Source organism: Mus caroli, unplaced genomic scaffold (genome assembly GCF_978045245.1).
Source record: "Mus caroli unplaced genomic scaffold, Mus_caroli_1 scaffold_8, whole genome shotgun sequence".
Lineage (NCBI taxonomy): Eukaryota > Metazoa > Chordata > Mammalia > Rodentia > Muridae > Mus > Mus caroli.
Genome location: NW_028227263.1, coordinates 96,248,520 through 96,270,918, shown reverse-complemented (window position 1 = coordinate 96,270,918; position 22,399 = coordinate 96,248,520). Strand labels below are relative to the sequence as shown.

Below are 22,399 nucleotides of genomic sequence, written 5' to 3'. Positions count from 1 at the left end.
GTTCTGTCCCCTTATTGGGAAAGGATCTTCTAGCTAGGCTGGGAGCATCTATTTCCTTTGCTCTTCACATTCACCTAAACCCAAGCTCACCAACAGTTCCTCTGCTCCTTCTTCTAGACAACCAACCACTAACACTACCATGTTATTTCCTTTACCATCTTCTCAGGTAGATCCGAGAGTCTGGGATGTCCAGAATCCCTCTGTTGCTAAACACCATTCTCCTGTTGTCATCTAATTACTGGACTGTACCAGGTACATAACCCAAGCTCAATACCCTCTCTCACTCCATAGCCTCAAGGGACTTAAGCCTATCATTTCTGACCTCTTAAGAAAAAAACTCCTTCGCCCTACTTCTTCCCCCTTTAGCACCCCTATACTAGCAGTTAAGAAACCTAATGGTACCTATCGCCTGGTTCAAGACCTCAGGCGCATTAATTCTGCAGTGGTTCCTCTCCATCCTGTTGTAGCTAACCCTTACACACTTCTTTCCACTATCCCCTCAGGAACTTCCCATTTCTCAGTCTTAGACCTCAAGGATGCATTTTTCTCTATCCCTCTCAACACCCAGTCACAGAACATATTTGCCTTTACCTTGGCAGATCCTGATACCCACTTTTCTACCCAACTTATATGGACTGTTCTACCTCAGGGATTCTGGGACAGCCCACACTTATTTGGTCAGGCCTCGGCTTCTGAATTACTATCTCTGTCTCTCCCTAAATCTAAGATTATACTTTATGTAGCAGATGTCCTTCTCTGTAGTCCCTCTCTAGAAATTAACCAAGCTGACACCTCTGCTCTTCTAAATTTCCTCTCTAGTCAAGGCTACAGCGTCTCACCTTCTAAAGTCCAACTGCCCACCCCTCAGGTCACCTATTTGGGACTAACAATCACCCCAACCCACAAGGCTATTACCTTAGATAGAAAGAATCTGGTTCAGTTTCTAACTGTTCCTTCTACAAAGGAAGAGATTTTATCATTCCTAGGAATAGCTAGTTTTTTATGTTCATGGGTTCCTTCCTTTTCCCTCCTTTTTCGTCCCTTATATGAAACAGTGTTAGGCCCTACCCACAATCCTCTTCTCAAACCTTTTACCAAGACCTCTCAAAGGCTCCAACAGGATCTCCTTAAGGCCCTAGCTTTATATCTTCATGACCTGACTTATCCTTTTTCCCTCTATATAACTGAAAAAGAGGGATTTGCCCTGGGAGTCTTAGGTCATTAACTGGGACGTTCTTTTGCACCCATAGCATACTTGTCAAAAAAAACCAACCAACCAAACAAACAAAAACAAAACAAAACAAAACAAAAACTAGATCTAGCCATCCAGGGATGGGCACCTTGTATCTGTACCTTAGCAGCCCCTGAACTCCTTATTCGAGAGTCAAGAAAACTAGTATTTGGGTGGCCTATAACTGTCTTCTCTTCTCATAACTTGTCACAACTCTTAACATATAAAGGCTTACAGACTCTACCTCACCCCAGGGTTCTTTCTCTTTGGGTAGCTCTAATAGAAGACCCCACACTCACCTTCCAATCCTTCCCACCATCAGACATGCCAAGTACTCCCTGCTCTTGGTAGACACCTTCTCCAGGTGGGTAGAGGCATTTCCCACAACTAACAGAAGGGCCAGTCTCTGATCTCCTCTGAGAGATCAATCCCCGAATTGGTGTCCCAGCCTCTCTCCAATCAGACAATAGTCCTGAATTTACTTCCCAGGTTTCTCAAATTGTATCTAAGGCACTAGACATCCCCTGGTATTTTCATATTCCCTACCACCATCAATCTTCAGGTAAGGTAGAAAGAACTAACCACTCTTTAAAAAACACCCTTGTTAAACTGTCATAAGAACTTCACCTTCACTGGGTAAAACTCCTACCTCTGGCTCTTTTCAGGCTATGAGCTTGAAAAGAGAGCCAAGTGACCTCTCCACATCTTGCACTTTGGCCTCATGTATGGATGTCCAGTCCTAATTCCTGGTCATTCACCTAAATGTTCTCCCCTCCCAGACCATCTACTCATCCCATTACTTTACCACCTCCGTTCTCTCCTATGGAACTTTGCTGACCACTGTCTACCATGGCCACACACTATCTCCTATCCACTGCCTGTCAACATTGGAGACCAAGTCCTTCTATCCACTCCAGATTATTGTCCGTCACCCCTCTCTCCCAAATGGCAGGGCCCTTTTAAGGTAAGCATTGTGACCCCTGCAGCTTCTAAACTCGAGGGACTCTATCATTGGGTCCATCTGTCTTACCTTAAGTCTTTCATTCCTCCACCTAAAAATGACTCTTCTTCATTCATGTTGACCCTAACAGGACCATGCTCTGTTGAGTTCTGGGAGATGTGTACCCTCTAGAACTAACTCAAAATTGTAACTTATAGTGTCTCCAGTGATACTGCCAAGTAACCTTACATCACCCTTTGTCAGCTACCCTGACTCCAATGTTGCCATAACTCCATGACCCAATATAATACATTCACTTCCCAGTTTAAAACCGATCTTCAAGAAATGACTGAAACTGTGCTTAAAATCTAGAAACAGATAGATTCTTTGGCAGCTGTGGTGCTTTAGAACCAATGGAAGCTCCATGTCCTGACAGCTAAAGAAGGTGGTCTTTGCCTGTTCCTCCAAGAAGAATGCTATTTCTATGTCAACCAATCTGGGATAGTGAGAAATAAAATCCAGGAGCTACAGTCAGACATAGAGAACTTTAGAGACCATGAGACCTCCAGTTCTGGGATTTTCAAAATCCTATATGGAAGTGGATGCTCCCTTTCCTAACACCTCTCCTGGTCGTCTACCTGGTGCTATTATTTGTTCCCTGCCTCATTAATCTTGTTTATTCATTCCTTCAATGACAAATACAAAAAGTTTCTAACCAAACTATTAATCAGCTCCTGTTATAGGATTACCAGCCTCTGCTCACAGAAGAGCCATTGTCCACAGAGAAACCTGATGCAAACATTTACCAAGTGGATCCTGATGGTGAAAGCCCGCTACACCTCAAAGTGAATGATGCCCCTAGACAGCAGGAAGCAGCTTAAGAGACACAACACCCTCATTTCTTTTTCACCATCAGCTTCCCCCTCCCTTTTTCTTTCCTTTCCTTTATAATAACAAGAAGGGAGGTATATTGGCATCAGGACCTCCCGAACCAATTACATCACATAGGTGACAGTGTGACCTACAGACCTATTACTAAGACAACAGCTACCATATTCCCAGAATCCACTTGGCTCACCTCCCAACTTTACCTGTGGTATGTCATTTTCTTTATAATTAAGGGCAACGCCCCTCCCTCTCTCTTTTCCCCTTCTCTGCCACTACCACCTCCTCCTCCTCCTCCTTTTCCTCTTCTTCTTCTTCTTCTTCTTCTTCTTCTTCTTCTTCTTCTTCTTCTTCTTCTTCTTCTTCTTCTTCTTCTTCTTCTTCTTCTTCTCCTTCTCCTTCTCCTTCTCCTTCTCCTTCTCCTTCTCCTTCTCCTTCTCCTTCTCCTTCTCCTTCTCCTTCTCCTTCTCCTTCTCCTTCTCCTTCTCCCTCTCTCTCTCTCTCTCTCTCTCTCTCTCTCTCTCTCTCTCTCTCTCTCTCTCTCTCTCTCTCTCCTCCCCCTCCTCTCTTTCTGCTGCCAACTTGTCTCTCCCAATAAAACCTCTTCCATGTAGAACTGTCTTGGCCTAGTATGTTGTTGAGACACGACCTGCCATTCTAACACATCAATGACCAAGTCAACTCTTATGAAGGAGAACATTTAATTGGGACTAGCTTACAGGTTCAGAGGTTCAATCCAGTATCATCAAGTTAGGAGCATGGCAGTATCCAGGAAGGCATGGCACAGGAGGAACAGAGAGTTCTACATTTTGTTCCAAAGGCATACAGGAGAAATCTTGCATCCAGGCATCTAGGAAGAGGGTCTCAAACCCTATCCCCATAGTAACACACTTCCTCCAACAACGTTACATCTCTGAATAGTGCTACTCCCTGGACCAAGCATATTCAAAGCACCACAATAGTCATATTTATTTATTTATTTATTTATTTATTTATTTATTTATTTAGGGTTTTTTTGAGACAGGGTTTCTCTGTGTATCCCTGGCTGTCCTGGAACTCACTCTGTAGACCAGGCTGGCCTCAAACTCAGAAATCCACCTGCCTCTGCCTCCCAAGTGCTGGGATTAAAGGTGTGCTCCACCATTCCCGGCGTCATACTTATTTATATGAGAGAAGTACAGAGCCTTTAGTAATGCCCACACAGAAGTAAATACTGCTGAGTGACTTTTCATGTCATGAAGTGTAATCTATAAGTATTCCAAAGTATATATTGCCACTAACAACAGTACAGAAAATACTCATATGTTGCAGTAAATCTCCAACCCATATACCCCAGCAATGAAAGCACAACTCAATTAATATGAATACATGCTGTGTGCCTAGATTGTGTAGATCTACCGCTACACTACCATCTTCGACATCAATGAGGCACCTTAAAACTTGTGGTTTCTCCAGGCCATGTGCTTCTGCTTTGCTTTTCTTCTTCCTCCTCCTCCTCTGCATCCTATCCCTCTTCCATTTTCTCCTTCTTCTGTCTCCACACCTTCTGCTCCACCTCCCCTTTTATCTGCCCAATCATCAGCTCTCCTTTATTTTAAAAATTAAGGTGGGAAGCAGGTTTATAGGAGATCACCTGAGTGCTGACTCATTCCTTGTTCAAGAATGGAATTAACATCAAATATAATGTTAATATATTCACAACATGGATATCCCCATGGCTATCTACAACACTCATATTTGATGATCATTTTATGTCAGTGTACTCTAGAATTCAGGGGTGAATTCCATATTGTATTTAGCTTTGTATATTCCCAACTTCTTCATATGCATCTTGGTCTTTCTTGGTCTTTAATAACCTGAAAGTTTTTAGGAGTAATGCTTAGTGAGTGTTCAGTATTTTCTCATAACTAACCAAGAACATATATTTTGGGCAAATACTGCTGCAATCTCCTCAAGGAACATGAATCCTAATGTTAAGATTTTCATCTTCCTTCATGACTTCTGAAATGGCTTTTCTTAACTGCATTTTATTACTTTATAAATTTTTAATATTTCTATTATTATTATTATTATTTATTTTACAAGCATGGGAATTGCAATAGGTGCACTCTTTATGGGTAGCATCTGCTTGAGGATATAGCCATTACATCTGCAACAAGTTGAAGATCAACTCTGATACTGCAAGCACATCTCTAATCCAAAGGATGGGGAAGGCACTTGGACCTGCCGCTACCTAAAAGAACACAAATCAGCAAACTCCAACTTTTTGACCCTGGCAGCCTCTCTCCATCCAAATGTTTCCTCTACTGTAACCAGGAATAAGCATCATCTAAATTTTGTACAGAATAAAAGGGGTTATACATGTGACACTTATAGATCTGGGGGCTGTCAGAGTGTAATAATGTCTTGAGCTGACCAACTACCAGTTTAATAGAGTTAAGAACAAGGGACAATTCTTGATGCCACTTCTGCTCAAGCAAAGCAGACAACAGAGCTGCTGTATGAGGGAGAACTGAGAGGGAGTAGTTAAAGAGACCCTAACATGTAGGGACACCCAGTACTCCACAAAACATATGCATGTCCATCACTTTATTTCAACTTCATAATCATACATAGTAGGTAGATTTTTTTATCGTTGTTCTTATTATATCTAGCTATAAGGACTTCAAATAGGTTATCAAAGCATGCTGCCTTTGCAGGTATATAGCACAGAATCTGTAAGAGTTTGTAAATGTTTGAGGACCAAACATATTGTTTTTATATCAAGTTGCACTTGTACCACCACAACCCAATTATTTTTATTTATTTATTTTTTTACAAATTCATCACTTTTGGGTACCTAAAAATATTTGAGGTTACTATATTTTATAGGTTTCCCTTACCTGGCATACATGTTTGAGAGATTCTAATTCAAATTGCTCTTTAACCTATCAATTTCCCTTTCAAGAACATAACAATTTATACCATTAGTGATGGGAAAGCTAACTTTTGTGACTAAATAATTATATATTTTATAATAAAAATCACTTATGTACAGCTACATAAATCTAAATTTGAGTCTATTTATGCATGGAACTCATGCATTTTTGTTATCTCATTGGAAATGAAGACACCTTAATGTGTTAGATATTGCCCTAAAAGAAAGGTGGTTGCTTTAGCCTAGAACAATCAGCAACCAATGCAGTCAGCCTTTGAAACTTAAAGGACTCATCCAAGGATTACCCAAACCATCCAAAGGACTACTCTCAAACCCAGCAGGTTCCTGCTTCTGCGTGGGCTTAGCTCTGGAGTGACTTAAAAAGGACTCTAGGCTTTCCCCACTTTCTCCTCTATAAGTTTCAGTGTCTCTGGTTTTATGTGGAGTTCCTTGATCCACTTAGATTTGACCTTAGTACAAGGAGATAGGAATGGATAGATTTGCATTCTTCTACATGATAACCACCAGTTGTGCCAGCACCATTTGTTGAAAATGCTGTCTTTCTTCCACTGGATGGTTTTAGCTCCCTTGTCAAAGATCAAGTGACCATAGGTGTGTGGGTTCATCTCTGGGTCTTCAATTCTATTCCATTGGCCTACTTGTCTGTCACTATAACAGTACCATGCAGTTTTTCTCACAATTGCTCTGTAGTACATCTTTAGGTCAGGCATGGTGATTCCACCAGAGGTTCTTTTATCCTTGAGAAGAGATTTTGCTATCCTAGGTTTTTTGTTATTCCAGATGAATGTGCAGATTGCCCTTTCTAATTCGTTGAAGAATTGAGTTGGATTTTGATGGGGATTGCATTGAATCTGTAGATTGCTTTTGGCAAGATAGCCATTTTTACTATATTGATCCTGCCAATCCATGAGCATGGGAGGTAAGATATGGGCACAGGGGGAAAGTTCCTGAATAGAACTGCAATGGCTTGTGCTGTAAGATCGAGAATCAACAAATGGGACCTCATGAAATTGCAAAGCTTCTGTAAGGCAAAAGACACTGTCAATGGGACAAAAAGGCCACCAACAGATTGGGAAAGGATCTTTGCCTATCCTAATTCAGATAGGGGACTAATATCCAATATATATAAAGAACTTAAAAAGGTGGACTCCAAAAAATCAAATAACCCCATTAAAAAATGGGGTGCAGAGCTTAACAAAGAATTCTCACCTGAGGAATACCAAATGGCTGAGAAGCACCTGAAAAAATGTTCAGCATCCTTGATCATCAGGGAAATGCAAATCAAAATGCCCAGAGATTCCACCTCACACCAGTCAGAATGGCTGAGATCAAAAGTTCAGGTCACAGCAGATGCTGGCAAGGATGTGCAGACAGAGGAACACTTCTCCATTGTTGGTGGGATTGCAAGCTTGTATGGACACTCTGGAAATCAGTCTGGTGGTTCCTCAGAAAATTGGACATAGTACTGCCAGAGGATCCCACAATGCCTTCCTGGGCATGTATCCAGAAGGTGTTCCAACTGGTAAGAAGGACACATGCTCCACTATGTTCATAGCCGCCTTGTTTATAATAGCCAGAAGCTGGAAAGAACCCAGATGTCCCTCGGCAGAGGAATGGATACAGAAAATGTGAAATTCCTAGGCAAATGGATGGACCTGGAGGGCATCATCCTGATTGAGGTAACCCAATCACAAAAGAACTCACATTTTGTGTACTCACTGATATGTGGATATTAGTCCAGATACTTAGAATACCCAAGATATAAGATACAATTTGTGAAACTCATGAAACTGAAGAAGAATGAAGATCATGGTGTGGACACTTTGCCCCTTCTTAGAATTGGGAACAGGGCACCCATGGATGGAGTTACAGAGACAAAGTTTGGAGCTGGGACTAAAGGACGGACCATCTAGAGACTGCCATACCAGGGGATCCATCCCATAATCAGCCTCCAAACACTGACACCATTGCATACACTAGCAAGATTTTGCTGAAAGGACCCTGATATAGCTGTCTCTTGTGAGACTATGCCGGAGTCTAGCAAAAACAGAAGTGGATGCTCACAGTCAGCTATTGGATGGATCACAGGGCCCCCAATGAAGGAGCTAGAGGGAGTACTCAGGGAGCTGAAGGGATCTGCAACCCTATAGGTAAAACAATGGTATGAACTGACCAGTACCCCCTGGAGCTCGTGTCTCTAGCTGCATATGTATCAGAAGATGGCCTCGTTGACCATCAAAGGAAAGAGAGGCCCATTGGTTGTGCAAACTTTATATGCCTCAGTATAGGGGAACGCCAGGGCCAAGAAGTGGGAGTTGGGGGGAGGGGAGTGGGAAGGAGGTTATGGGGAACTTTTGGGATAGCACTGGAAATGTAAATGAAGAAAATACCTAATAAAAAAAATAAGAGTTAAAAAAAAGGACTCTAGGATAAAGGACCTGCTCTTTTGAAAATTTAAAGGATAACACCCTCAACATTCAGTTTTATTCCTTATGCCTTTCTTCATTCCACACAAAATGCTACATTAATCTCTCAACTCAGTGGAATATTCTTAAGATAAAGAAGATTACAGCTATTTGTCACTGAAAATATAATATGTTTCTTTATGTGTAAATTCACTGCTCCTTCATTCAAGGAATTCATATGTAAATTATTTACACCGTATATAAAAAATAGTTCAGTAAGGCTTTAAGAGCAAGATTCTGTGACTGAACAAATTAAAGTCTAAAAAGTAAGGTAAATTCAATGAAATTGCCTTGCTTGTAAGCTCTCCATCCTGGCTTTGAAAGAGCCCTGTTTGGTTCTAAAGCTCTGTTCCATTGAGTATGTACAGAAAAACACCCAGCACAGGTTTGAAGCAAACATTCCTTTTCTTTAAATTAATGGCATCTTCCAGGCACAGGAAGCCATCACAATCACTTTTCTGGAGAAATCTCATGGTTTTTCCTCAGAGTTTCACTAATACTGTCTCTAAAGTTCATATTTGCTCCACTGGATACCAAACCACCAGGCATATCTTAAAGCTGCAAACTTTAGATAAGTATAGATTCCAAAGAATTTGTAAGCAGCACCATAGAGGGAATCTCTTTCAATTTGCTCCTCAGATGGAACATTGTGTATCACTCTAAAACAATTTAAACATTTGCTATAATTTATTAATGTCACCAGTTTTACATGTACCCATTTGTGTCTGCTGTATGTATGCATGTGTACTGTGAATGTCTACACAGCATGTGTTGTATGCTTATCTGTGTATATGCCTGTTCATGTGGAATGTCTGTTCATATGTCTGTTGTATGTATCTGTATGCAGGTGTGTTTTGTGTGTCTCTCTGTATGTAATTCTAACAACTTTATCACGGAACTATCCTTAACACAATCAGGATGTAGTATTGCTTCATCACTACAAGTCACATCATTCTAAATGTCTACATTTACAGATTCAAAGTGAACACTTAGATAATTGCTACACACATGAATCTCTAGTATACTTAAAATTAAAGCTTAAGAAAAGAAGTACACAGGAGACACAGAAATGAGCTGACTCCATCCATTTCCTATGTCTATTTTATTTCTCCTTCTGGGTGAGATTCAAGCATCCTCCCCTGGGCTCTCTTTGTAACTTAGCTTCTTTTGGTCTGTGGATTGTATCCTGTACTTCATGGTTAATATCTACTTATAACTGAAACCATACCATGTATGTCTCCAATGTAGAATTATTTTTATTTTATGTGAACTCATGTTTCACCTCCATGTATATCTGTGTGAGGGTGTGAGGATTCCCCTGGAACTGACGTTTCAGACAGTTTTGAGCTGCTCTGTGGGTACTGAGAATCTGGAAGAACAGCCAATGCTTGTATTCACTGAACCACCTCTCCTAACCTGGATGCATGGGGAGTCACAGAGACTGAACTGAACTGCCAACCAAAAAGAATGTCTAAACTAGGCCTAGGAGCCCTACACATATGTAGCAGATGTGCTGTTTGGTCTTCATGTGGGTCCCCTAAAAACTGCAGCAGGGGCTGTCTCTGACTTGGACAGCATTGCCTATCTTTGCATTCCTCTAAGGCACAGAATTAGGTTTTTGCCGAATAACTAAAGAGTGTTGAAATGAATGAATGAATATCTGATGTTTTAGCTCACAGAGGGTGAGCTTTTTACTGTTCATAAAACATTTTCATAGAGTTATATTAACATAGACATATAAGAGAATTTTGAAGCAGGTATAGTGTAATTTACATTCCATCACTTACTGAGTTCCAGGAAATGAGAGTAATTTCAGTAAGATTCTACCCTCTGTTCTGTAGCCAGGCAGTAATCGCAGTGAAGTAAAAGACACCAACCTACCCACAAAACTTTCAACCCAAAATTTATTCTGTATACAAGAAAGGCAGGCATGAGGATGGAGTAGAGTCTGAGGGAATGGTCAACCAATTTAATGGTCAACACAGCCTATTTAAGACCCATCCAATGGGCAAGCACCAATCCGTGACACTGTTAATGATAGTCTGTTGAGCTTGCAGAAAGGTTCACGTTGTCCTCTGAGAGGCTCCACCCAGCAGCTTACTCAGACAGTTGCCACCACCAACAGCCAAACAGTGTATGGAGCTTGGGTATTCTGATGGAAGAATAGGAGGAAAGATTGTGGGTCCCGAAGGGGATAGAAACTCCATAGGAAGACCAACAGAGTCAACTAACCTTGACTCTTGGGGCTCTCAGAGTCTGAACCACCAACCAAAGAACATACATGGGCTGGACCTAGGTCTACCCATTTATATGTAGCAGATGTGCAGCTTGACCTTCCGGGGCCATCCCAAAAGCTGTTGCCTGTGCTTGGGATATGTTCTACCAGCTGGGCTTCTTTATCTGGCCTCAGTGGGAGAGGAAGTGCCTACCCTTGCAAAGACAAAAAGTGCCAGGGTGGGGAAGATACTGAGGAGGGCTCCACCTGGCCAGAGGAGAAGGGGGTAAGGATTGTGGGAAGAGGTGACCAGGATGGGGGCAGTGAGCAGCATGTAAAATGAATAAATAAAAATATAATTAAAATAAAATAAAAGAATTAATTAAAATTAATTAGTTAATGAGAAAGAATGAAGCTGATTCTTAAGTTCCTTAACTGGGTACTACTTGGGTTTGGACAATTACTTGCAAGACACTCTGGTCTTAGCTTAGAAGAGATAGGGAAAACTTCCTATCAGTAAAATGTATGTAGTTAGACAGGCAGCTAGGAAATATGGGCTAAGTGTCTCCACTCCGATATCTCTGTTCTCATAACTGTGCCTTTGACTCCAGAGGCTACCATTTTGTCCTATATTGGAAGGCAATGGTGTACATGAGGCCATATTTTTAAGACTAGTAAGTCAATGCCAGTGTACTAGATTATTCTAGGGACCACCCCTTCTTCTACTGTATACCCCCACTTAGCTGCACCCACTTCGGCCACCATTTAGGAAATGCCATTATGGGTGATTTGAAAAGAGTGTCCTGCAGGGCAACTGTTAAGCAATAACAGAATTAGTATCACAAGGCACAAGCTGTGTGAAGCCTGACAGGGACAAATCTTTACTGTCAAGAAGGGAGTCTTGATTTGTGAGAGAAGGCTGAAGGACATCTTGGTTTACATAGCTATTCATTCATCAGAAATTGGAGGTCACAGGGACAGAAAATGGCTTTTGTATCTTCTGGCTTATCATACGTAAGCAAAGCAAATAAATATGAGAGACAATAAAGAGAACAGGGAGTTGCCATTCAGAGTTCCCACTAATTTTCTCCAAGTATTAGGAGTACAGAGGCATCTCTGGAAAGAGAGAAAAAAAACCCTGGGCTAAAAACACAGAAGCTTCTGAACTAGACACTCCTGTTAATTAGCATGAGGATTTGGCAAATCATTTGTTTTGTTGATGTTTTGCGACATGTCTGCCTACATATTGTACATGTTGTTGAGATGAAGAAACCAATGAATACTGATTAAAATCCCATTATTATATAAATGAAATAATTAATTTTTCAAAAGAGGCCATAAGGTCCTTTCTGCTGGAAGAGACACCTAACTGTTCTGCTCCTGTGAAGAAAGCATATCTCTACCCATCCTAGAGGACACTTTTGCCCAGAGAGAAGTTGGTAAGAACCGCCTCCCTCCTCTCCACCCCTTCACAAGTCACAGAGCTGTTGCTGGGAGCCTGGTGGATTCTAGGCCCCATTGCCCATGAAAACCCCCACCCTCCTGAAAACCACTCCCTTCAGTCCCTTCCAACCTTTCCTCCTGGTCCTTTCTGCTGGGGCAGAGTCATATGGTTGGTCTGCTCCTGAGAAGACAAAATATCCAGACCCATCCTAGAGGACCTGCTTAACTCAGAGCAATTGAGGATCAGCTGCACTCACGAGAGTTGGACAACAACTTGACTGCTAAACTGAAGAACCAAAAGTCAGAAGACCTCCCAGGAGATCTACTGCTGTCAAGGCCACAGAACAGAAGCTTTTCAGCCCCTGTGAAGAGCCCCTAGTTGAAAAGCCGCACAGGTGGTCTACTACAGCCAGGGTCCGGGGCTTACCAGGAAAGAGGCATAGGCAGGCTGATCTTGGTGAATTCCAGAGCATTCTTTTAGCCTTTTTGACCAACCATAACTACAGAGTGAGACCCTGTCTCAACAAAACCAAACCAAAGCAAAGCAAAGCAAACCAAACCAAACCAACACCAACAAGCAAAAAACCCCAAAACCAAAACCTTTGATTTAAACAGGACAGTAGAGTTGCAGAGGAAGGAAGTAGTTCATCTTTGGTAAGATGGAGGAGTCTTTGGTAAAAGTATCTATGAAACTCTTAAAGGAAAAGCTGAGATTCACTCAACTAGATGGCAGATTCACTCAGCTACATGGCTGATTCAATCCTCTCTCTACATACCAGAGTTAATTCCTTTACCAAATCCAACAGCTGATCCATGAGCCCCACCCTGATGCTGTCACAATCTAATCAGAGGAAGAATTTGTGTCTCTGGGAAGCCTGCATTCAATAGGATATTCTGGTTTCATAGGTCGACCTGGTTCTAGCTTTATACCATGGGTATCAAACTTAGCAACAAGTGCCAACATGCAGAGCCATCTCAATGACTCTAGACTTGAATTGTCTTAGTATCTATATTTTATGATTTATATAAAATAAAGACAATGTTCATTTTCACATTTTTAGAAACACTAAACACTAATTTAGGGCTTTCTGTGTAATTCCTTCCATTGGTAGATTGCTTGTTTAGTATGAAAGAAACCATGGGCATATTCCCACCTAACCCCTAATACATTGGACATGGTATCAAATTTAAGTACTTCCCAGTGGAAATTCAATGAAAGGTAAAAGTCATTGTATGAGTGAGGGTTCTCTAGAGTAACAGAACTTATATTATGAATCTCTCTCTCTCTCTCTCTCTCTCTCTCTGTCTCTCTCTCCACCCACAGCCACCCCACCAACACACACACACACACATACACACATGAGCACAGCATTTTTTAGAATTACTTACAGGATATTCTCCAGCTAATCCAGAGATGTCTGAATGGAAAGTCCAAGAATCCAAAGTTTCTCTGTCAGTATCTCAGCTGGTCTTCAGTAAAAGCTGTAATCCCGAAGAAATAGGCTCTGATGCCAGAGAAGGAACACACTTGCCAGCCAACCAAGAGCAAAATGCAAAAGTTTCCTTCTTCCATGTCCTATTTATTTAGGTTACGTGCAGAGGGTGTGGCCTAAAATAAGGGTGTGTCTTCTTATCTCAAGATGAGGATTAAACGCATGGAAGACACGACTCTGTAGTTAAATCACTTGACTGTTCTTCCAGCGGGCCTGGCTTCAATTCCCAGCAACTACAAGGCAGCTCACAATCATCAACCCTCTATATCTTCAATTCCAGAAGAATCAGACACTCTCACAACAGACATTGATACAGGCAAATCACCAATGCACATGAAATAAATAAAATGAAAATTACAAAATCCTCCAAGAGGAACTCTCAATTCTGAATATCTATGCTCCAAATGCAAGGGCAACCACATTCATTAGAGACACTTTAGTAAAGCTCCAAGCACACATTGTACCGCACACGATAATGGTGGGAGACTTCAACACACCACTTTCATCAATGGACACATCGTGGAAACAGAAACTAAACAGGGACACGGTGAAACTAACAGAAGTGATGAAACAAATGGACTTAACAGATATCTACAGAACATTTTGTCCTAAAACCAAAGGATATACCTTCTACTCAGCACCTCACGGGACCTTCTCCAAAATTGACCATATAATTGGTCACAAAACAGGCCACAACAGATACAGAAATATTGAAATTGTCCCATGAATCCTATCAGACCACCATGGACTAAGGATGATCTTCAATAACAACATAAATAGTAGAAAGCCAACATTCACGTGGAAAATGAACAACACTCTTCTCAGTGATACCTTGGTCAAGGAAGGAATAAAGAAAGAAATTAAAGGCTTATTAGAGTTTAATGAAAATGAAGCCACAACATGCCCAAACCTATGGGACACAATGAAAGCATTTCTAAGAGGGAAACTCAAAGCTCTGAGTGCCTCCCAAAAGAAACTAGAGAGAGGAGCACATACTAGCAGCTTGACAACACACCTAATAGCTCTAGAAAAAAAGGATGCAAATTCACCCAAGAGGAGTAGAAGGCAGGAAATAATCAAACTCAGGGGTGAAATCAACCAAGTGGAAACAAGAAGAACTGTTCAAAGAATCAACCAAAGGAGGAGCTGGTTCTTTGAGAAAATCAACAAGATAGATAAACCCTTAGCTAGACTCACTAGCGGGCACAGGGACAGCATCCTAATTAACAAAATCAGAAATGAAAAGGGAGACATAACAACAGATCCTGAAGAAATCCAAAACACCATCAGATCCTTCTACAAAAGGCTATACTCAAGAAAACTGGAAAACCTGGACGAAATGGACAAATTTCTAGACAGATACCAGGTACCAAAGTTAAATCAGGATCAAGTTAACGATCTAAACAGTCCCATATCCCCTAAAGAAATAGAAGCAGTCATTAATAGTCTCCCAGCCAAAAAAAGCCCAGGACCAGATGGGTTTAGTGCAGAGTTCTATCAGACCTTCAAAGAAGACCTAATTCCAGTTCTGCACAATCTATTCCACAAAATAGAAGTAGAAGGTACTCTACCCAACTCATTCTATGAAGCCACAATTACTCTGATACCTAAACCACAGAAAGATCCAACAGAGATAGAGAACTTCAGACCAATTTCCCTTATGCATATCCATGCAGAAATACTCAATAAAATTCTAGCTAACCGAATCCAAGAACACATTAAAACCATCATCCATCCTGACCAAGTAGGTTTTATTCCAGGGATGCAGGGATGGTTTAATATACGGAAATCCATCCACGTAATCCATTATATAAGCAAACTCAAAATCAAAAACCACAGGATCATCTCCTTAGATGCGGAAAAAGCATTAGACAAGATCCAACACCCATTCATGATAAAAGTCTTGGAAAGATCAGGAAGTCAAGGCCCTTACCTAAACATGATAAAAGCAATCTAGAGCAAACCAGTAGCCAACATCAAAGTAAATGGTGAGAAGCTGGAAGCAATCCCACTAAAATCAGGGACTAGACAAGGCATCCCACTTTCTCCCTACCTCTTCAACATTGTACTCAAAGTCCTAGCCAGAGCAATTCGACAACAAAAGGAGGTCAAGGGGATACAAATTGGAAAAGATGAAGTCAAAATATCACTTTCTGCAGATGATATGATAGTATATATCAGTGACCCTAAAATTTCCACCAGAGAACTCCTAAACCTGATAAACAGCTTCGGTGAAGTAGCTGGATATAAAATTAACTCAAACAAGTCAATGGCCTTTCTCTACACAAAGAATAAACAGGCTGAGGAAGAAATTAGGGAAACAACACCCTTCTCAATAGTCACAAATAATATAAAATATCAGGGCGTGACTCTAACTAAGGAAGTGAAAGATCTGTATGATAAGAACTTCAAGTCTCTGATGAAAGAAATCAAAGAAGATCTAAGAAGATGGAAAGATCTCCCATGCTCATGGATTGGCAGGATCAATATTGTAAAAATGGCTATCTTGCCAAAAGCAATCTACAGATTCAATGTAATCCCCGTCAAAATTCCAACTCAATTCTTCAACGAACTAGAAAGAGCAATCGGCAGATTCATCTGGAATAACAAAAAACCAAGGATAGCAAAAACTCTTCTCAAGGATAAAAGAACCTCTGGTGGAATCACCATGCCTGACCTAAAGCTGTACTACAGAGCAATTGTGAGAAAAACTGCATGGTACTGTTATAGCGACAGACAAGTAGACCAATGGAATAGAATTGAAGACCCAGAGATGAACCCACACACCTAAGGTCACTTGATCTTCGACCAGGGAGCTAAAACCATCCGGTGGAAGAAAGACAGCATTTTCAACAAATGGTGCTGGCACAACTGGTGGTTATCATGTAGAAGAATGTGAATGGATCCATCCCTATCTCCTTGTACTAAGGTCAAATCTAAGTGGATCAAGGAACTCCACATAAAACCAGAGACACTGAAACTTATAGAGGAGAAAGTGGGGAAAAGCTTCGAAGATATGGGCACAGGGGAAAAATTCCTGAATAGAACAGCAATGGCTTGTGCTGTAAGATCGAGTATTGACAAATAGGACCTCATGAAACTGCAAAGCTTCAGCTAGTCAAAAGACACTGTCAACAAGACAAAAAGGCCACAGACAGATTGGGAAAGGATCTTTACCAATCCTAAATCAGATAGGGGACTAATATCCAATATATATAAAGAACACAAGAAGGTGGACTGCAGAAAATCAAATAACCCCATTAAAAAATGGGGCTCAGAGCTAAACAAAGAATTCTCACCTGAGGAATACCGAATGGCTGAGAAGCACCTGAAAAATGTTTCAGCATCCTTAATCATCAGAGAAATGCAAATCAAAACAACCCTGAGATTCCATCTCACACCAGTAAGAATGGCTAAGATCAACAATTCAGGTGACCCTGATACAGCTGTCTCTTGTGAGACTAGGCCGGGGCCAGGCAAACACATAAGTGGATGCTCACAGTCAGCTATTGGATGGATCACAGGGCCCCCAATGGAGGAGCTAGAGAAAGTGTCCAAGGGGCTAAGGAGATCTGCCACCCCGTAGGTGCAACAACATTATGAAAGAACCAGTACACCAGAGCTCTTGAGTCTAGCTGCATATGTATCAAAAGATGGCCTAGTCGGCCATCACTGGAAAGAGAGGCCCATTGGACACACAAACTTTATATGCCCCAGTACAGGGAACGCCAGGGCCAAAAAGTGGGAATAGGTGGGTAGGGGGATGGGGGGTCTGGGTAGGGGGGACTTTTGGGATACCATTGGACATGTAATTGAGGAAAATAAATACGTAATTCAAAAAATATTAAAATAAAATTACAAAAAAAAAATTTGAAGTGTATTTTCCTACTTCAAGTTCAATGTAAAAATTCCTCCCAGGTGTGCCCTCAATTTAGTTAATGGAGTTGATGTAATCAAGTTGATAACCAAGAGTAGTCATCCTAGGCACCCTCTATCAGCCTCAGCTAGCTAAGTTGAGTCTAGCCTGCTACATGAGAGTGTCTCAGAGGAGAAAAGGGAAGACAGGAAGCTCAGCATACTAAAAGCTAAAGTCATAAATTGACACTGCATTGAAACAGGATAGCTAGTTAAGGAATAAAGGGTTCCAGAAAAGAGAATTGGCCCCTTCTAGTTGTTTTGATTGGTTTCTGTCACTTAGCAGCTGACATCCATGGGTATCAGCATAAGTCATCCAGGTCATATATCAGCCTCACATAAATTCCTGTGGCTCTTAGGTAAGATCCTTCCCATAATCCTTCTCACACATTGCAATACGCTTTTCTGCTCACCGAATAGACTCACTAGCTTTGCTGATCTGTGACTTACTGTGTTCTCTTCTGTGCTGGTCCTTCCCGTGGCTCTTCATTGAACCCTGGGGCTGAGATGGCTCAGCAGTAAGCACACTTACCACTCTTGCTAAGGACCTGTTTGGTTCCAAGAACTCACATGGGATCCTATAAGCATTGTCTATAGTCTACTCTTGTGAAGACACCATATACAGACCCATCCTAGAGGGACCTCAGAGCAGTTGAACTGCTGAGGACCCCCTGCACTCAGAGCAGTTGAGGATTAGCTGAATTCACAGCAGTTGGACAACAGCTTGACTGCTCCACTGAAGACCCAATAGTCTGAAGACCTCCCAGGAGATCTACTGCAGCCAGGGCAACAGATCAACAGCTTCTCTGTCCCTGTGTGGAGTCCCCAGTTGGAAGGCCCCACAAGTGGTCTGCTACAGCCAGGGTTGTGGTCCAACCAGGAGACCTGAAGCAACCCAGGGACAAAAGAGGTGGACCCCAGACAGTCACACAGACCAACAAACACCAGGGATATCCATGTGGTAAAAGGCAAGGTCAAGAAAGTAAGCAACAGAAGCCAAAATACATACATGGGCATCATCAGAACACAGTTCTCCCACCACAGCAAGCCCTGAATACATCCACACACCTGGAAAACCAGAATCTGTCTAAAAATCCTATCTCATGTATATAGTAGAGTGCTTTAGGAGGATTATCAATAACTCATGGAAAGAAATACAGACAAACACAGGAAAACAGGTGCTGGAATTGGGTATTTACTTTATTTACATTTCAAATGCATTCCCCTTTCCAGGTCTCCCCTCCAGGAACCCACTATCTTACCACCCCTCCTCCTGTCTCTATGACAGTACAGCCCCAAGGGCCTCTCCTCCCACTGATGTCCAACATATTCTTGTTTCCTTTGCTGTCTACAGGAACATTTTGACTCTTCTTCTCTGTCGATTTTGGATTATCTTTTGGAATGTGACTGTCTCTTGTTGAAAGCTTTACTGGATAGTTGCCACCTAGATTTCTATTTCTATGACTTTGTCCAGCAGCATAGTCTCTGTGCCCTCCTGTGAAGGGTGAATTACTGATATTAGGAGGTAAGAGTCTCTGAAGAAAAGTCCTCTCTATTGGCCTAGGGTCTAGGTTGTGTTCCTACTTCTTGCCCTTTGCCTAGTCTCATACCACTGGTAGTATTTCCTCTCCCATTCCTGGTAGCGTTCTATCTCTTCTTGAGGTACATCGAGTTTAGTGGGAGACTGTCCCCTAAATGCTGGAGGAGATCTGGACCTTGAGTGATATCCTCTATAGGGAGAGGACTTTGACATAGATCTGTGATATCCATGAGATCTGGACCATGAACGGTCACTGCAGATCTTGCCTCTGCCTCTTCTGGAAGATGGGGATGATTGTGAAGAAGAGTGAGAGTGTGAGCTGCTGAAGGACTGAGAGTAAGAGCTTGAATGTGTTGAGCCAGACCTTGACTTTGAGTCAGTGTATGAACTTCTTGAATAAGATGACCCACTATAGGGAAATTTAGACTCTTCCTTTAGTCGTTTTTGCTCTCTATAGAATTCTTCCCTGGATAAAAGAGGTGCTTGTGTTGTGGGGATGGTATTTGAATGGGCAGTGTGAACTCCTGATGGAACCCAAGCTGTTGATATATTGGCAGGAGCTGGTGGGAATCCTGGAGGAGAGACACTATATCCTGCTGGTGGAGGCTGGCCAGGAGGAAACCGAGGAGGAAACCGTGGGGCAGGTACACCTGGAGGAAGAGGAAGCATATGTGGAGGAGACGGTTGCAAAAGAGGTGGTGGAATAGGCATAAAGACTGGAGTTGCTGGTCGTGGTGGGCCTTGACTGCTCTGTGATGGTTCAGTGTAGCCTCGCCCACGTTTTATTCCTCGGTAACAGCGTCTCTCTTCACTTCTCATTTGCTGTGGTGGAGAAACTAGCTTCCCAAGCTTGTTGGAATGTTCCCAACCTGGTTGACCACCACTTGGATGAGCAGCATTTATTCTTACTGGACCAGTTGTGGGGATAAACTGTTCATGTAATAACGACTGTCCCAACAAAGGTGGAGTTTCAAGGACTGGCACCTGGCCACACTTTTCTTCCACAAGAGCAGTAACAGCAATTGAAGAGGCTTCCTTTGAATGTTCTGATGTAAGGGTGGCAGCTGGTAATAATTTGTTATCTGAATCCCGAAAGGGTCCATCTGATTTTTCTGAATGGTCTGATATAGATACTCTTGCAGTTGTATCAGGCACGGGAGCTGGGGCAGAAGATGGCTTTCCAGGCACAGAAGGAGCCAAGGAAGATGAATTTGAAGCTAATGAGGTTACAGAAGTAGTTGGGTGAGCTGAGGACGATGTCACTGGAATCTTCAGAGGATCCTGCTGTCTTGATGTGGGAGATTTCATAGGAGGCTGCAGGTTCTGCTGAATGAGTGCACTTGGTGGAGATGGTGGGGGTGGGGACGGAGTTACCTGTTTTCCGAGTCTCTTTGTATAGTCAGTTTGATTTTTAAAGTTATTAACAGCCTGTCGTAAAACCTTGTTGGCAACTAAAGCATCAGGAGAAACATCATTTTGATGACATGTTGGACATGTATGTTCATCTGACTCCAGAAGTGCTGTTCTTATACAGTCATCACAGTAACTGTTTCCACAGCAGGGGATGATAGCAGCATCAGTCATAGTGTCTTTGCAGATGAGGCACAAGAGCTCATCTGGGACAGGATCAGCTTCTTCTGAAGATGATGATGATGGTTCCTCTGGTAAGAAGGGTGGTTTCTCTTTCTTCCCAATTGCATAGGCCTCTGCATTTATAGTCGGTATTGCATATTGCCCAGTTTTTGTAAGCATTGCACCTTTCATATTAGGATCTTTCACTTCCATCATAAAACTTGTAGGAATTCCAGTGCTCTTTCTGATCCTAGGACGAGATTCAAAGTTCTTATTCCCATTTGTTGGGCAATTATTAATATAATGACCAGGTTTACCACAACGAAAGCAGGTGTAAGATGGAGGTGGTAAGCCTACTGGAGTTTTCTTCATGTCATCGATTGGGTTATATAAACGGCCAGATTGTATCATCATTGCTTTAATTTTGTCTTCCTCAGAAGCATTGGCCTCAGTCAGATTGGCAGTCTTTATAAGCTGGGCCAGAGAAATAGATGCAGAAGAGTCATTAACTGCTTTTGTAGTTCCCATTACTGGTTTAGTGTGACTCATTTGATATGTCTTGCTTTTAGACTTCACACCTACAACAGGAATTCTTCTGACAATCACAGATGAATTCTTAGGGATGAGCGCATTATCATCAGTATATTCTTCTTCCGTCTCTGCATTGGTGATCTGCAGATCACTATTGGCAGTTTTCAGCTTTTCTCTCCCCATAATCTGCTTCTTTAAGTAGAAGAGGGAGATATGGAGCCCATCAAAGGTGATGGTGTTGTAGCTGAGTTTAGAGGAAAATTTATAGTGCACACAGGACATTGTGGCAAAGGATTCCTTGGGCTAGGCAAGGAGCTGACAGCTGATGTTTGCAAATCCTGGAGCCCAGTCCTTTGGGTTGGAAGTAGCTCAGGTCTCCCAAAGATTCTGTAAGAGAATAAAGGATTTGTTGAGTCATTGTAGATTAAATCCATAAATATATGTCCATATCCAAGACCACACTTGTCATATCTGTGCCTCAATTCATGGGGCTGAATAAATTAACAACAGCAAAAAAAAAAAATAAAAAAAAAATAAAAAAAAATTCTCCAACTTAGAGAATAGAATCCTAAAGCCTCACAAGAGACAGCTATATCAGGGTCCTTTCAGCAAAATCTTGCTAGTGTATGCAATGGTGTCATCGTTTGGAGGCTGATTATGGGATGGATCCCCTGGTATGGCAGTCTCTAGATGGTCCATCCTTTCGTCTCAGCTCCAAACTTTTTATGCCAGGGCCTAGCAAACACAGAAGTGGATGCTCACAGTCAGCTATTGGATGGATCACAGGGCCCCCAATGGAAGAGCTAGAGAAAGTACCCAAGGAGCTGAAGGGATCTGCAACCCTATAGGTGGAACAACAATATGAACTTTATTTTGGTCTTAGTTGCGAAGGGATATACCTGTTTATTATTTTGGTATTTCTTTATTATTAATTTTTTTAAACTTGCTTATTCTGAGGTCTCATTCTCCAGCCCAGACTAGCCTTGAACTCAGAATCTTCTTGCCTCAATTTCTAGGGTGCCAGGTGGTGTTGCTAGGTTTTTTTTTTTTGTTTAATTGGTCTTTCCCATTTTCTCAGTTAAGAACATGGAATTTAGCCCATTTTTTTACCACATCCCTAAGTCTTTTAAGATTTACTTATTTCATTTATATGAGTACATTGTAGGTGTATTCAGACACATGAGAAGAGAGCATCAGATCCTATTAAAGATGGTTGTGAGCAACCGTGTGA

The 22,399-nt window shown here is 41.8% G+C and overlaps 1 pseudogene; it reads right to left on the bottom strand.

The window, feature by feature from the left end:
• Nucleotides 1-18,778: 18,778 nt before the first annotated feature.
• LOC147003249 (E3 ubiquitin-protein ligase RBBP6 pseudogene) lies at nucleotides 18,779-21,450 on the bottom strand (annotated as a pseudogene).
• Between the last annotated feature and the right edge of the window lie 949 nt (nucleotides 21,451-22,399).